The 12,720-nt window shown below is 42.1% G+C and overlaps 1 pseudogene; it reads left to right on the forward strand.

The window, feature by feature from the left end:
- The first annotated feature begins 238 nt into the window (after positions 1-238).
- On the forward strand, positions 239-355 carry LOC126254262 (5S ribosomal RNA; annotated as a pseudogene).
- Positions 356-12,720: the final 12,365 nt, after the last annotated feature.

A 12,720-nucleotide genomic window follows, 5' to 3' on the forward strand; every position in this document is an offset into this window, starting at 1 on the left:
TCCTGCAAAAATCTTGAGGTCTAAATTCACATTTTATCCGAGTTTTCCATCTAATGAAAGCGTTTTGGAAAAAGATCGTGCCTCGAGCCAACACGATTTTCTTCTTCTTCACCCACACATGTTTCGGTGACATTTTTCATCATCAGTAGGTTCATTTGATTTTCTGGCGAATAACAAGTAAAAGTTTACATCAAAATACACAAAGTTTTTAAAAAAGTTTTCCATATATTGAGAGGTGGGCAACGGCCTTGCGGCAGTGGATGCACCGGTTCCCGTGAGATCACCGAAGTTAAGCGCTGTTGGGCATGGCTGGCACTTGGATGGGTGACCATCCAGCCGCCATGTGCTGTTGCCATTTTCGTGGTGCACTCAGCCTCGTGATGCCAATTGAGGAGCTAGTCGACCGAATAGTAGCGGCTTCGGTCAAGAATAACATCATAATGATCGGGAGAGTGGTGTGCTGACCCCACGCCTCTCCTATCCGCATCCTCCATGAGGATGTCACGGCGGTCGGATGCTCCCGGTAGGGCACTCGTGGCCTGAAGACGGAGTGATAGAAAGAGAGAGAGAGAGAGAGAGAGAGAGAGAGAGGTGGTAGTATGGACCAAGACAAAAAAAAGCCCAGGTAACATGGGCTAAAGCTGAAAAGCTATGAACACTTCTTTGGTAGAAGAAATGTGTTTGACAATAGCGAAGATGAATAAGTGTTCATAGCTCTTAAGGTACGCATTTTAGGGCACATATTTACTAGAAATTTTTTTTCTTCTTTTCGACCATGCTACCACCTCTCAAAATATGGAAATCAGAATAAGTAATATATTTTTAACACCCTGTATACACATTTCAGATTATGCTCCTTATGTTCGTAATTATTTTGACAAATTATATATAGCATAATAGCACATCCTCAGGATCTTGTAGCTGTCTGTCGTCTGCACTACAGTTGATATTTTGGTATGGTGTGCCACCTGCAACCACGTATGGAGTTCTCTACAGTACATTTCTTATATTGAACAAATATGTAAGGTCCAAAATAAACGCACCGATGTTTGGGTTATTTTATACGAAACAACGCAAACACTAATAGTTTCATTTTAGGCAAAACGATTTGTTATTGTGTACAAAATAACCCATTTTACGCCTAGCGTTGTCACTCAATATACACTGACAAGCCAGAACATTATGACCACTGCCCATTAAGACGTTGGATGCCGCCTAGTGGCACTGCGGGCATGTGACGCAGTAACAAAAATATGTAACCGGAGCAGTCACGGTCGAGGTATGACCCTAGCTAAGATATGGGCTGCAAACTGGGAAATCCACTGTTGTAAGCAGTAAAAGGGTAGTGAAACTACCACCAGGCGCTAAATGTTGGCCGTCTACGACACTTCACAGAACGTGGGGTTCAGAGGCTTGGCTGCTCTGTAAAGTGGAGTAGATGGTTATCCGTGGCATGTTTGCCGAACGAGCGTAATCCTTGTGCACGCACTAGTGTCTCGGAACACACAGTTCATCGTACATTGTTGAACGAGGAGCTCCGCAGCAGACCACCCCTACGTGTTCACACGTTGACCTAACGACATTGTCATTAACGACTGGAGTGGGCACTACACCATCTGGATTCGACCTTTGATCAATGGAAACGTGTCGGCTCTTCAGGTGAATCACATTTTGCTACACTGGGTTAATGATCGTTTCCACAAACGCCATCATCGAGATGACTCGAAACACGCAGCGCGCCACGGCTGCAGGCTGGTGGAAGCAGTATTGTGCTGTGGGAGACATTTTCCTGTACTTGTATGGGATCTGTGGTAGTAATCGAAGACACACTGACAGCTGCAGACCACCTGCATCCCTTTATGCTTTGCCGGCCGGGTTGGCCAAGCGGTTAAAGGCGCTACAGTCTGGAACCGCGCGACCGCTACGGTCGCAGGTTCGAATCCTGCCTCGGGCATGGATGTGTGTGATGTCCTTAGGTTAGTTAGGTTTAAGTAGTTCTAAGTTCTAGGGGACTGATGACCTTAGAAGTTAAGTCCCATAGTGCTCAGAGCCATTTGAACCATTTGAACCTTTATGCTTGATGCCGTCAGCAGTACAACTGTCCATGTCTCGAGGCGAGAACCATAGTACAGTGGTCTGTGAGCATTATAGTGAAGTCACGTTGATGTCTCGGCGACCAAAATCGCCTGATGTAAACCCTATGTAACCCATCTGAGTCGCTATCAGGAGCCAGCACAGTGTACGCAGATCAGCGGCCCATTGTGTACTCGAATATACCTCCATAAACCTAACAACAAATTGTCGGATCCCAGATACGCAGAATCAGTGACGTATTTCGTACCAAAGACGGACAAACAAGCTATTAAGCAGGTGTTCTGGCTCGTTAGTGTACGTAACGTATTAGAGAAATCAGTGCGAGCTCTGATTATTTTATTATGATGATCATTCCTCCTTATGTAGATGGGCGCCAATAAATATTTTCTCACTTTGAGGACAAAGCTGGTGATTGGAATTTGAACAGAAGATCCTACTGCAGCGAAAATCGCCTATGCTTTAATGATTGCCACCCCAGTTCACGTATCATATCCGTGGTACTCCCTCATCTATTTCGCGATAATACAAAACGAGCTGCCTTTCTTTGAACTGTTTTCATGTCCTTCATCAATCCTATCGAATGCGGATGCCAAACAGCACATCAGTACTCCAGAAGACGGCGAATACGCGTAGCGTTAGCAGTCTCTTTAATAGACATGTGGCATTTTCTAAGTGTTTTGCTTTCCCCACAACATTATCTATGTGATAGTTCCCATTTGATTTAATCGTAAATGTAATCCCTATGTATTTAGTTGAACTTACAGCCTTAGACTTGTGTGTTTTATTCTGTGACGAAATTTAGGTGGTTCCTTTCAGTACTTATGTGAATGTTTTCACACTTGTCATTATTTAGAATCATTTGTAACTTTTCGCTCCATACAGGTATCTTGTATAAATCTGTCTGTAATTAGTTTTGACCATCTGATGACTTTATATGACTGTAAATGACAGCATTATCTGCAAACAGTCTAAGAGGGCAGCTCAGATTTTCTCCTGTATCGTTTATGTATATCAGGAACAGCAGAGGGCCTATAACACTTCTTTGGGGAAAGCCAGATATTGATTTTGTTTTGCTCCATGACTTTACGTCAGCTACTACGAACTGTGATCTTTCTGACAGGAAATCAAGATTCCAGTCGCACAGTTAAGCCGATACTCCCTCCACAGGCACGCATTTTGGTTAGAAGTCGCTCGTGAGGAACGGTGTCAAAAGTCCTCTGGAAATCTAAAAATATGGAATTAATTTGAATAAAGGGCTAGCCGAGTTCCACAAGAACGATATTTTCTGACTCCGTGTTGGATGTTTGTGGATAAATCGTTCACTTCGAGGTAACCCATAATGTTCGAACACAACATATGCCCAAAATCCTACTGCAAATCGACATTAGCGATACTGATCTGTAATTCAGCGGATCATTCTTATTTCCTTTCTTCGGTATTGGTGTGACTTGTGCAACTTTCCAGTCTTTGGGTGGGGGCCTTTCGTCGAGAGAGCGGTTGAACATGATTACTTGTACGGAGCTATTTTACTTGCGTTCTCTGAAAGGAAGCTGACTGGTACACAGTGTGAACCAGAGTCCTTTCCTTTCTAAAGTGTTGTATGCTGCTCCACTACCCCGAGGATACCTGCGTCTATGTTACTCAGATGGCAGTTGTACCTATTAAGAATTCAAGAAAATTTCCTTCATCTTCTTTCTTGAAGGAATTTCGGAAAACAGTGTTTAGCAACTCTGCTTTAGTGGCACTGTCATGAGTAACGCTACCATATAATCGCCCGGTGAGGGTGTTTATTGTGTCTTTCCGCTGGTGAACTTTGCATAAGACCAGAATCTCTTCGGATATTCTATCAGATTTCGAGACAGAGTTTCGCTGTGGAAACTATTAAAAGCGTGTCTCGCATTGAAGTTCGCCTTTAAGTTTCGAGCTTCTGTATAACTTCGCCAATCTGGGGAGTTCTACTTTTTAAGTTTGCGTGAAGTAAGTTGCGACAGATTGGGAAGACTGCAAAATTACTTAATTTACCATGAGAGCTCTCCAACAGACAATTGTGATAAATATTCCACCCAGCCACACTAAGCACTAGAACAGCTTGTTGAGGTTATTGAGCCCCATATCATTGCCTTTCCTGCCCAGAAGGAAGGAAGAAAGATTGGGTTTAACGTGCCGTCGACATCGAGACGGAGCACAAGCTCGGATGGTGGCAAGGATGGGGAAGGAAATCGGCCGTGCCCTTTGAAATGAATCATACCGGCATTTGCCTGGAGCGATTTAGGGAAACCACGGAAAACCTAAATCGGGACTGCCGGACGCGGGTTTGAACCGTCGCCCTTCCGAATGCGAGTCCAATCTGCTAATCACTGTGCCACCTCGCTCGGTGTCCTGCCCAGAAATCCCGTTACTCACTTAGAGATAATCCCAACAGGCGCTATTCGCCAGAAGATCTCACTGTCAAGGATATGCACCCCGATTTCCTTAACGCCTACTGAACAATGTGCCTTACAAACGTTACTGACAGGTTTCCAAAACTTTCTGCATCTATTTCGGATATTCCAAATCTGACACTTGCAAAGAATGCATTTCGCTTCAGAAAAATAAAGAAAACCGCAGCTAAGGAAGATACGGAGACATGTATTTGAGGTACAGAAATCCGTTCACCTCAGAAAAGTGGAGGCTTTCTTGGGTGAAAACAGAGGTTTTATTCTGAAAGCCAGACAGGGAAAAATTAACTGCTGCTCGTTTGATTTTAAGCATAATTTACGTCTTTCTCGTTTACCACCGCGTGTTCTATACTACATGTGTTATTATGTTTTTGGGATACACGATTTGGTAACAGCAACTGTCAAAATACGCACATGATTGGAAAATGAGGGAAAGAAGGGTCAAAATGAGATTATCTCAACGCTGCTACATTTCATAAACAGCACCCCACACTCGGAGTTAAAAGATGAGCTGGTTTCAGTAAGTGACAGGGCAAAATAAAAATAAAACAATGGTTTATTTCCTCTTCTGTGTGGTCCACATTCTCAAAATATTCAAAAGTCTTATCTATCTCTTTCCCATACGCGGTTATAGCTAGCCAACAAACGACCAGGATTTTCATTTATTTTCGCATAACGCGGTAAGATTAGCATCACTGATCTTCCCCAAACCTGGGATGAAAGGATTCTCCATTTCTTTTGGATATTCGCCCACTATGATTTCAAGGATTTAAAAAAAAAACCGACTGACAGTTTGTTTCCAAAGATCATAAAATCAGGGTGTCTGATACATACAGTTTGACTTCAAAAACAAAACTTTATATTTGCGACACGCGTACCATGGTACTTGGAGCCGTGACATCATCACATATCCGAGTATCCGAGGTTCAAAACTCCCGACGAGTTGTTTTCACATCTCCTCTGGAGTGAAGGACGTATTAAGGCTAAGGAATTATTAAAACGTACCGAATACCTCGAAAATCCTGCAAGCAAAGAATACCACTCAAGACTGTTTCATACAGCTGCATCAGCGGATTCACCTACAACCATTTGTGCCTATGAAGCAGCAATGGATGTGAAGATCAATGTTTTGATATGCCAATGTATGCCGTATATCACATTTTTCATCCTGTTTTCTTAATAAATAATCGTTTAACTAATACAAGTCAGCCTGACACCGACATCGGTATGCTCCTATAACTATATGTATTACACTGAAGCGCCAAAGAAACTGCTATAGGCATGCGTATTACAATACCGAGGTAAGTAAACAGGCAGAATATAGTGCTGCGGTCGGCAACGCCTATATAAGACAACAAGTGTCTGGCGCAATTGTTAGATCGGTTACTGCTGCTACAATGGCAGGTTATCAAGATTTAAGTGACTCTGAACGTGGTGTTATAGACGAGTGATGGGACACAGCATCTCCGAGATAGCGATGAAGTGGGAATTTTCTCGTAGGACCATTTCACGAGTGTACCGTGAGTATCAGGAATCCGGTAAAACATCATATCTCCGACGTCGCTGCCGCCGGAAACGACTACTAAAGAGAATCGTTCAACGTGACAGAAGTGCAACACTTCCGCAGACTGCTGCAGATTTCAGTGCTGGACCATTAACAAATGTCAGCGTGCGAACCATTCAACGAAATTTTCAAATAACTTCCGGGAATTCAGCCAGGTAACACTTTCAGTGACCGCCGATATTTCGGTGGGAGAACACCCCGCCATTTTCAAGGCAGTTTGCCTTGAAAATGTCGGGGTGTTCTCCCGTCGAAATTCGGCTGTCGCTGAAAGTGTTACCTGGCTGAATTCCCGGAAGTTATTTGAAAGTTGTATACGCCAGGAGAAACTCAGGCCCCACATTCAACGAAACATCATCGACATGAGCTTTCGGAGCCCAAGGGCCACTCGTGTACTCTTGATGATTGCACGACACAAAGCTTTACGCCTCGCCTGGGCTCGTCAACATCGACATTGGACTGTTGAAGACTGGAAAATTGTTGCTTGGTTGGACGAGTCTCATTTCAAATTCTATCGAGCGGATGGACGTGCACGGCTTTGGAGACAACCTCATGAATCCATGAACCCTGCATGTCAGCAGGGGAGTGTTCATGCTGTTGGTGGCTCTGTAATGGTGTGAGGCGTGTGCAGTTGAAGTGATATGGGACCACTCATACGTCTAGATACGACTCTGACAGGTGACACGTACGTAAGCATCCTGTCTGATTACCTGCATCCATTCATGTCCATTGTGAATTCCGACGGACTTGTACAATTCCAGCAGGGCAATGCGACACCCCACACGTCCAGAATTTCTACAGAGTGGCTCCAGGAACACTCTTGTGAGTTTAAACATTTCCGCTAACCACCAGATTCCCCAGACACGAACATTATTGAGCATATATGGAATGCCTTGCAACGTGTTCAGAAGACATTTCCACCTCTTCGCACTCTTACGGATTTACGGACAGCCCTACAGGATTCATGGCGTCAGTTCCCTCCAGCACCAGACATTACTCGAGTCCATGCCACGTCGTGTTGCTGCACTTCTGCGTGCTCGCACGGTACCTACACGATATTAGGCAGGTGTTCCAGTTTCTTTGGATCTTCAGTGTATTATATGTTATAAAGGCGGCTTTTTTCTTAATTCGGCAAAAACCCCACTAGCTCAATCCATTTTCCTTCTTCACACAAAAGAATATAATTTCGTGTCACTCAAATAGTTCTCATGACTTTCCTGATGCCTACTGAGTATTCAGACAACACAGATTAGCTACTTATGGGACGAAGATAAGCTGTTTTTTTTTCTCAAAAATGTGATTTTCTGACTAGTATGGTTCTTGCCGGCAACCCTTCAATTAACGACCGACGCATTTTTTTTACATTTTTATTATGTGAATGTGAACATTTGTGTTTCACGGATAGATATTTTCGTTCGAAATTTACTTTAATGTTGTAAATTTGATTGTACAAAACAATATGGTTTGCCGTTTCAGTGTCTGATGAGAAACTACGTTTGGCGTGATCCAGGAACAACGATGTGAAAGTACAAGTTTTCCATTCCCATCATGCTGACTGCTTTCGGTGAGAGCCCGTATCTCTCACAGTTGGGTGCTTGACTTCGGTGGGTCCCCTTGTCTCTCACCTTTGGGGTGCTTGATTTCGGTGACTATCCATGGCAGTTGCGCCTGTCACTATCACTTTATTGACATTTTATCTCGTTTTGTATTCCGACAGTAGCCATGTAGCTGCTAGTGCGAGAACTAGGGCGGTTGTATGGAAACAAACGCCAAATTAGTTACCCTTCTGGTGGGGTTCGAGGGTGACACCAAAATCATTCCGGAAACTCACCACAATCGACCCAGTGGGGAACAGAAAATTACTTAGCACAAAAGTAGCTTATTCGCCAGAAATGTCAAAGTCTAGCCATATTCTTTGTACCGTAAATCACATATGCAAAACTCAAGTAACATTTGAACGTTATTATTAACCGTTAAGACACGAAAGTTTACATTCACATCGCAAATGATATTTAGAGTTAAACATGTCGGTTCTTAATTGCAAAAACAGGCACACTTGATATTTGTCGATTACAGCGCCATCTGCCACGAATGGAAAAAAGTGGTTCGCATAAACTGTAATTTTTTGAAACGGGACCCGAATATGCAGTACAGTCGGGGGCTCCCATTTGAAAATACAAACCTGACACCGCACACATAGGAGGGGAGGGATGGTTTGGAGGTAGCCAATTGTAGGACAGACAGGTATCCCCTTTACTACTATTAAATTTTCATCTAGAACTTTTTGTCACAAAATGCGTCGTTTTCGAGATATTTAGCTGTCTCATGTTAAAAAAGCACTCTGTCTATTATAATACAAGTTTTTGACCTGTATTCGACAGAAAATAAAATTAACCCACTAATGATAGTGAAACTTCATCAAAACATGTATGGATGAAAGAGAAGAAAATTGTGTTTTCTCAAGGCAGCATCCTCTACCATAACATATTTAGGCGTACATGTTAATGTTACGGCTTTTAAACAAGCCTTCGTCAGTAGATAAATAAATCCACAACTCTCGTGGTGTTGGTTATTGTCGTTGATGTCATTTTATCCAGCGTTACAGACTCACAATAAATTTGTTTATTCTACAAGTCCAGCATAAACAAAAGATTTTATTGGCCTTAATATGACTGACATCACTGTCGCTATCATACTAGTACTCAAAAACAAAAATACAGTGCCATCTGTAGTGTTAAATAGCTGTAGCTGCCAAACAAACCATCATCTGCCACTGCCATCATTCTGTTAACACTCTGCCATATCTGTGACGATATATCCTGTCCTGACAGCCTTGTATGAAGATATGGCTTGAGTAGTGCACCCAGGACACTGATGACATTGTGGGCTGAGACCCACAAGATTTTCCTTTTAACAGAGTGAGAGAGAGAAAGTCTACTAGGATATTTGGCAGAGGTGTTGTTGGAACGGAAGTGAATGGGGTTATAAAAACTTTCAAATACAAATTAAGAATACTTTACTCTTCAATAATCAACCTTACTTTGAGAGACGTCTTTCAGTGGCTCTTTATCCATCAATGATTACACTCTGTTACCGAATACTACCTTTTAATATCAGAGACTACTTATAAAGGCACATTTGCATGCCGTGCGTGAGTTTCCTCGGAAACGCGAAATCTTAATTAAATAATTAATCTCTGACAAATAAATAAAGACTATGGCACAGAACTGCAGCGCTATGCCGCTGATAAAACAAAATACAATTAGGACACTCTTATGTTTGATTAAGAAGATGGAGGTCATGTACAATAACTGGTGCGGGAAGCACGTATATTTTATTAACTGGCACACCGACATATTTGATGTTATATAAGAACACTGCGAGTTGCAATCTTACTAGGCACTCGATTCTGTAAAGAATTTATATTTATGAAAGTAAGTAGAATTATTTAACGGTAGGCTTATTCGTTGAATATATCTGATTTAACTAACTGTGTAAATTTTTTATGTTTAGTAGACAGTCACCTCTATACGACGTATTGACATGGCTGGCAAATTATTCTAATATTGAGATTTAGATTTGAGTCCGCACCTACCGCAGCAGTCTTTGGAAACGATTTAAATACGAAGTCCGATTATTTGAATCACATTTCACGGTCAACTACGAATAACATTGCATTTACGAAAAAGCCATTGTCAAGCGTCTGATATCAAATAATTAAACGTCCACGTTCCAGATAAGCAAATATTAATTACAACCAATCACTATCATACATAAAAATACAATAATTAATATTTTTTTTTATTTATTTATTTATTTTATATTGGCGACTGTGACAGGACGTTGTTCAGTTTGCCATTTGTTACATTGTTCTCTTTGTTTCATGTGAAAAATCAACTTTCTGGACCTGGACTTGAATATATGAGAAATAACAAAAATCTGAAGATATTTGCCAATTCTAAAATTTTGCAGGAAGACGCAACGAAGCTTCCAGCAAAATAAGGTAAGACGCAGCATCTTTGCATTGGCAGGCTTGACCAGACGCATAATTCAGTGTATTAGCTCTTCAGCAGATTCTGTACTATTTCTTTCGCGTGTAGCAGTTTTCAGTGATAAATTTCATTCTCAGTGCTTTTCCTTAAACAATAACTTCTGCAACAATACCAATACACGAGTGTACAATATGGCCGACTTCTGTACGATACGTTGTAACATGGCCAGCAGCCATTAAGAATAATCCGTTATTCAGTTTACATTTTTAAATTAACAAACAGCCATTGTTGCTACGAGCGATTCATGATCAACTGCATTTTATTTTAAAACCAGTGTCAAACTTTATTTTCTTGAAGCATATCTTACGTGTGGCATGGTCATAACTAGAAAACAATACGCAAAGATGGAACAGCAAAGACATACTATTCAGACGCAATCCGACTCGGACGAGAGACAAATGTTAGAAAATGACTTTACGACAGCAACCGGTAGTGACGATTCATCAAATATTGACGCAAGTGTTAACGGAAATTTTGACAATAGGCCGTCCACCACAAAAATTTCAAAGTCTCAGTCAGAGCCCATGTTAATACATGAAGTCACGTCTAATGACGCGGCGGGGGGCTGTGACCTTGCAAACAGTAAACATTGCCAACATGTTACAAATGCTAATGAAACAAAACGCAGAAAATATGGCAACCTTAAAGACACAAAATGACGAAATTAAATCTGATCTCATAGCAATCAAGACATGCAATGACACTTTATGTAAACGTGTGGAACTTATAGACGCCACACTGACCAAACAGATGACTGAACTCAGTACGAAATTTTCCAAGCTTAATACGAAACAAGAAAAGACTACAAATGACGTAGCACTTTTACAGGCACAAGTAAAAAACCTTAATGTCACGTGTGAAGCTCTTACTGGACAAATTCAAACATATCCTACATTACATGACTGTGGTGTCACCGCCAGACACCACACTTGCTAGGTGGTAGCTTAAATCGGCCGCGGTCCATTAGTACATATCGGACCCGCGTGTCGCCACTGTCAGGATCGCAGACCGAGCGCCACCACAAGGCAGGTCTCGAGAGACGTACTAGCACTCGCCCCAGTTGTACGACGACGTTGCTAGCGACTACACTGACGAAGCCTTTCTCTCATTTGCCGAGAGACAGTTAGAATGGCCTTCAGCTAAGTTAATGGCTACGACCTAGCAAGGCGCCATTTGTACCATTGCATGTATCTCAAGATAGTCTCACTTGTATAATCAAGAATGCTGTATACCAAAGGACGATATAAAAGTTAAGTGTTCTAGTAGCTACGTTCTTTTCTTTATCATATTCATTACGAATCCTGTTCCAGACTTAACGCCAGACGGCGTGAGTTGACGCGTGCCCTTTCGGCTACTTCACTGTGGACTGGCTGCCTTATCAGCCCACTACAATGACTACCTTGAAAAACGAGTTACTGACGTGCAGAATAAATTTGACGATGTTGAACAACACCTGACTGACAGATTACAATCTGATGCCACAGCTCATTTTCAAATTATTAATAAGGAATTTCATGATTGGGTAGAGAACAAAGACAAACATTTTGATAGATGCATACGTGAAAATTTACCAACAATTGTGCACGACTCCGTAGCGGAATACATCACTAATAACAAACAGCTGATTAGTGACGCAGTGCAATCCGGCACTGCACCAATGACACAATGCACCTGTTGTGGCGTAACAAGCTGGTCACGCCACACTGAGGAGGAAGCCGAAAGGCACGCATACACACACGCCGACTGGCGTCAAGTCTGGAACAGGATAAGTTATGACTGCTATAAAGAAAATACGTAGCTTTGGAATATACTTAACTTTTAATGCTTCCTTTGGTACATCTCTCTTGACTATACAAATGAGACTCGTAAGATACATGCACTGTGACAATTGGCGCCTTGCTAAGTCGTAGCCATTAACTTAGCTGAAGGCTATTCTGTCTCTCGGCAAATGAGAGCAAAGGCTTCGTCAGTAGTCGCTAGCAACGTCGTCGTACAACTGGGGCGAGTGCTAGTACGTCTCTCGAGACCTGCCGTGTGGTGGCGCTCGGTCTGCGATCACACAGTGGCGACACGCGGGTCCGACATGTACTAATGGACCGCGGCCGATTTAAGCTACCACCTAGCAAGTGTGGTGTCTGGCAGTGACACCACACACCGATCAACCACAGTCTGAATGTAACGAAAATATCAGTCAAAATGTACAGTTCAGAAACCAATATACACACGAGTATGACGCACACATACCGCACACAACAAACACACAAGAACAAAACACACCACGACAACAACACATACCACGTCGTACAAATACAAACACAAGCTATTATCATGGTAAACCACAGCAACATTATCGTAATTACTCGCCATCTGAACATTACAGTAATTATAGTGGAACAAATCCATATCATAATGCAAAGGAAGAAGAAAGCTTAATAAAACACAGGCAATTTCAGACTTTTATACCAGAAAAACGAACCATTCATCCGGTGATTTTTCTTAAATCTTTTAGTAACGCATTTCCACGCACTTGGAGTGACCGGAAAAAGATTTCATATATTGTCGGTTACATCCAAGG

Source organism: Schistocerca nitens, chromosome 4, assembly GCF_023898315.1.
Source record: "Schistocerca nitens isolate TAMUIC-IGC-003100 chromosome 4, iqSchNite1.1, whole genome shotgun sequence".
Classification (NCBI taxonomy): domain Eukaryota; kingdom Metazoa; phylum Arthropoda; class Insecta; order Orthoptera; family Acrididae; genus Schistocerca; species Schistocerca nitens.